The sequence below is a fragment of the Myotis lucifugus genome, unplaced genomic scaffold (genome assembly GCF_000147115.1).
Source record: "Myotis lucifugus unplaced genomic scaffold, Myoluc2.0 scaffold_45, whole genome shotgun sequence".
Taxonomy (NCBI): domain Eukaryota; kingdom Metazoa; phylum Chordata; class Mammalia; order Chiroptera; family Vespertilionidae; genus Myotis; species Myotis lucifugus.
Window position 1 is genome coordinate 51169 of NW_005871093.1, and position 5169 is coordinate 56337.

Here is a 5169-nt window from a genome sequence, read left to right on the forward strand (position 1 = left end):
CTTCCTCTCACTCTAAAAAATCAATAAAACATATTTCTAAAAAAATTTAAAAAGTAACTGGATGAGTCTGGGCTTAGTCTTCCTTTATATGATGCATATTTTAAAATTTCTGTCCTATTGACTTTATTGTTCCTGTAATACTAGTATTTGTTTAGAGTTAATTTTAAAAATTGTTATGCCAGCTGCTTGAAAAATAGGCCTGATAAAATGATAAGGACATATTATGTCGTTATAGTTTAAAGCAGTGCATTTGAAATCAAAGCATTGCTCATTGTTTGCATTTTAGATAAAGATAAAAGGCATGGAGATGCCTTTAGGCCAGAGAGTCATTTCAAAGCGGAGTTAGTTCACATGAAGCATTCAGAGAAAAACCTGTAAATCATACTCGGAGCTGGTCAGTCCTGCCTGTGGGCAGATCTGGTCAGCTCTGGGTCCTCTGGGGCCACCCGGGCTGACACAGCGAGTTTTCAGGTCCCAGCTCTGGGTGGAACGGAGGCCTGCCCCATCTTCCCATGCAGCCAGGGATTTCCTGTTTATCTTTCCAGATCGTGTGTCTGCTTGCACAAGATGTGGACCCACAGCAGAAGCCAAGATGACAGGAGCTATTTCTGTAAGTCAGTTCCATGTTCAACATGCTGGGGTGAAGGAAATGTACACTTACATTAAATTCCGGTCCTGTTCGCATTGTCTGGGGTCTCCAGAAAGAGAAATTGTGTGTGAGAGAGAGAGTGTTTGTGTGTTTATATATACATATGATATTCTCTCTAAATATATTGTGACGAGGGTTCGCATTTTGACGCTGGTGTAAAGGTCGAAAGATTGTAAACTCTATAAAGTTAATGGGAACTGGTAAAATGATGCCCATGGGATAGAAAAGGATGCAAGCATTAATCAAGAATGAAGGCACAACCACTTTGGAAAGTAGTTTGGTGGGATCTAGTTAATCTGAACACACACCTAATCCAAAATTCTCAGCCTGGCCTACAACAGCTTTCTCAGCGTTGGCACTACTGACACTGAGGTTGGGTGTTCTCTGCCGTGAGGCTGTCCTGTGCGTTGTAGGATGTGTAGCCGGATCCCTGGACCCCACCCACTGCATACCAGTAGCATCCCCTCTGCAAGCTGTGACAACCACAAATGTCTCCAGACATTGCCAAAATGTTACGTGCAGCAACATGGATAATCTGACACATAATGTTTAGCCAAAGGACACACACACACACACACACACTATAAATTATTTACAAAGGCATTTTGGCAGGGAGCAAGAAGGGGAACGCAGGGGGCTTCTGGGATGAGGGGAGCATTCTGTTTCTGGACACTGATTACTCACGTGTTTTTCACTGGAAATTCATCGCACTGTGCACTTTTCTATAATTATGTTAAAACTCAACAAAACTTTGTTGTTGTTGTTTTAAAAATGAGGCATATTTAGATGGTTGACATAAAAATATCTCCAATGCACATAGTAAGTGAAAAACAAAGCTGAAGAACGTGCATCTTGTGCTGCGTAAAGAACACCTAGGAGCAGCAAAAGCACACACACGGGTGGGAGTGTAAATTTCGTCACTGCAGAGCGCCCCTGGCCTTCATTATGACACTGAAGTTGCCCACTTCCTACCGCAGGGATGTGCTCTAGAGAAACTCCTGCCCCTTGTCTAAGGAGATGGGGGCAGGAATGCTCACCACAGTGATATTGGGATAGCAGGCGGAGGCTCAGAGGGCTTAAGAAACTTGCTGAAGATCACACAGCTTGTGAACCAGAAAACCAAATCTGATCCTAGAGCTTGAGCTCCTAACCACTGTCCTCCCCCTGGTCCCCATGGTACCCAGTGCATCAGGAACAGCATGACCTGGCTGTTGGCCTACTGAGCCGGCTCAGATTGCATCCCAAGGACAGGCCCACTAGTTCTCCACTTCAACAGGAAGGCCATGGGTGAGGCGGGAGGGGCTTCCCTAGTCCAGTCAACTCACCCTCTTAGCATGGGGCCTCCTTCCTGGTCTCCACCGGACCCTTTCTTCCACACCCCTAGCATGCATCCCGAGCTGTCTTACTTGCAAGGCGAGGGAGCTGGGGTGTCTATCACCAGTCCCATCGTCATCAGTTGAGGGCTGCTCCAGGGCCTGACTCTCCAGCACTTCCCTCTGGTCCTGCACACAGTGGAGCGACCTGCTGCAGCCAGTTAAGAGCCCTCCGTCTGGAGGTGCAGGTGCTCACAGGAGGCAGCCTTCAGAGAGAGGAGGTCAGAACAGCATGACCGCACATGCTGAGGGTCACGACCGCACATGCTGAAGGTCACGACCGCACATGCTGAGGGTGACTTCCGCAGCATAACCCCAGACCTCCATATACTATGTGTGTAAGCCACACAACGTCCTCCTTTTATTGCCTCTTCCTTGGGAGGTTCCAGCCTCAGGGAAATGAGGGCGAAAAGGAAAAGCCACTCTCCCTCATTCTGTGGATTAACCTGGAAGCCCCCTCCGCAGGGGGCTCTGCCCTCAGCCCCAGCCCCACAGAGGAGTGATGGCAGATGGGACCGGGCTGGACAGATCTGGGGCTGAGGACAGAAGCCAAGGGTGGCCCTGGCCTTTCGGAAGGGAGAAGCTGGGAGCTGATGGAGAGATCAAAAGCAGCTCCATCCCTTACAGATGCAAGAAGCTGCTAACACTTTTAAAGGGAGAGATGACATAAACATTGGAAAGGAAACTGTCCCTGGGCTGAAAAGCCAAGTTGCTCCCAGGCGTGATCACACCCTGGAAACGCTTACTAGAGTCTGAGCTGTTCCCCTGCTTTTGCGTCTGATTTTAGATCATCCACCGAAAAAGTCAAATTCCTTTCCATATTGATGAAGACGATGATGGTAACAATAACAGTGGCCTCTCTACTGAGACTTGTGAATGTCACTTTGGTATTTTACATCTAGTAACTCACCTAATCTTCCCACTTTCCAGTAGCCTAAAGGGGAGGTTCTATTAGCCCCGTTTTGCCATTGAGGAAACTGAGGCTCAGAGAAGATGGGTCAGAGGTCACAAACTCAAATACCTGCAGAGGCAGGCAGGCAATATAAATGTGGAAGGTGGGAGATGTAAGATATCAATTGTGATTAGTGAGAACCCTGTGGACTGGAGGCGGGAGCTCATGCCCAGAACAAAGGGGCCCTCCTCACCCCCATCCCCAGTGAGCCACATAGGAATGTGGGCCCAGTGTGGCCAGAGCTTATTTTTCAAGTGAAGACAGAAATTTGGATTTGAATGTAACATCTTTCCATTTTTGTAAGCAGCTAAATCAGTTAGGATTAGATTCCCCTCCTTATAACAAAAAAACTGAAAATAACAAGGTTGAGGTAAAAGTTTATTTCTCTCTCACATAAAAAAAAGAGTTGGAGAATCAACATTCTGAACACAGTTACAATCTGAGCACTGGGAGTTACAGTTTCAACATATGGATTTGGGGGGGTGGGGGTGGGGAGGAGAGACACAATTCAGCCCATAACACTGTCCATCTCCCCCACTCACCTACAAGCTCCGTAAAGCATCCCGAGCTGTCTTACTTGCAAGGCGAGGGAGCTGGAATTCATGTCTAGTCAGACAAACTCTTGAGGTTTCTTTAATTTATTGGGGTAACATCCTACATAATAAAAGGCTAATACGCAAATCAACCAGAGGGCAGAATGACTGGTTGCTATGACACACACTGACCACCAGGGGGGCAGACACTCAACACAGGAGCTGCCCCTTGGTGGTCAGTATGTTCCCACAGGGGGAGTGCCGCTCAGCCAGAAGCCGGGCTCATGGCTGGCAAGCGCAGTGGCAGTGGCGGGAGTCTCTCCCACCTCCACGGCAGTGCTAAGGATGTCCTACTGCTGGCTTAGGCCCGCTCCCCACAGGGAGCGGGCCTAAGCCGTCAGTCAGACATCTCCCGAGGGCTCCCGAACTGTGAGAGGGTGCAGGCCGGGCTGAGGGACCCCCGCCCCACCCCCGAGTGCACAAATTTCATGCACCAGGCCTCTAGTTGGTTAATAAAACCATACAGGTTTCAAGTGTACAACTCTATAACCCATCATCTGCATACTGCACTGTGTTCACTACCCAAAGTCAAGTCTATTTCTGCCACCATTTACCCACCCTCCTTTGCCCTCTTCTACCTCCCCCACTCCCCTTTCCCTCTGGCAATCACCATACTGCCTGTGTCTGTTTTGTTTTTCTTAACCCCTTCACCTTTCTCACCTCACCCCCCTACCCTCTCCTCTCTGACATCTGTCAGTCTGTTCTCTGTATCTATGAGTCTGTTTGTATTTTGTTTATTAGTTTATTTTGTTCATTAGATTCCACATATAAATAAAATCATATGGTATTTGTCTTTCTCTCACTTAGCATAATACTCTCCAGGTCCATCCATGATGTTGCAAAAGGCAGAATTTCCTCCTTCTTTTTATGGCCAAGTAGTATTCCACATGTAAATGTACCACAGCTTTTTTATCACTCATCTACTATCGGGCACTCGGGCTGCTTCCAAATCTTGGCTATTATAATAATGCTGTAATAAACATAAGGGTGCATATATTCTTTCAAATCAGTGTTCCAGGTTTCTTTTAATATATTTCCAGAAATGGAGTTGTTGGGCATAAGGCAATTCCACTTTTAATGTTTTGAGGAAACTCCATATTATTTCCCACAGTGGCTACACAAGCTTGTGTTTTTTTTATAGTTGAATACATGTATAATTGGTAGAACATATGACATACATGTTCTTAACTAAATAAGGTACACTGATGGTTTACTTCAGTAGAGGTTTAATTAGAAATTATATATATATATATATATATATATATATATATATGTATACTGGTAACTAGCACAATAAAACAATCACTTTACATATATTGTTTGGAATGAGGCTAGAAGAAAAACTGCAACATTAAAAATAAAAGATTGCTTGGCCAGTGTGGCTCAGTGGTTGAGTGTCGACCTATGAACCAGGAGGTCACGGTTCGATTCCCAGTCAGGTAGGGCACATGCCTGGGTTGTGAGCTCAATCCCCAGTGTGGGGCATGCAGGAGGCAGCCGATCAATGATTCTCTCTCATCACTGATGTTTCTATCTTTCTTTCCTTCTCCCTTCCTCTCTGAAATCAATAAAAATATTTTTTTTAAAAAAAAAGAAAAAGAA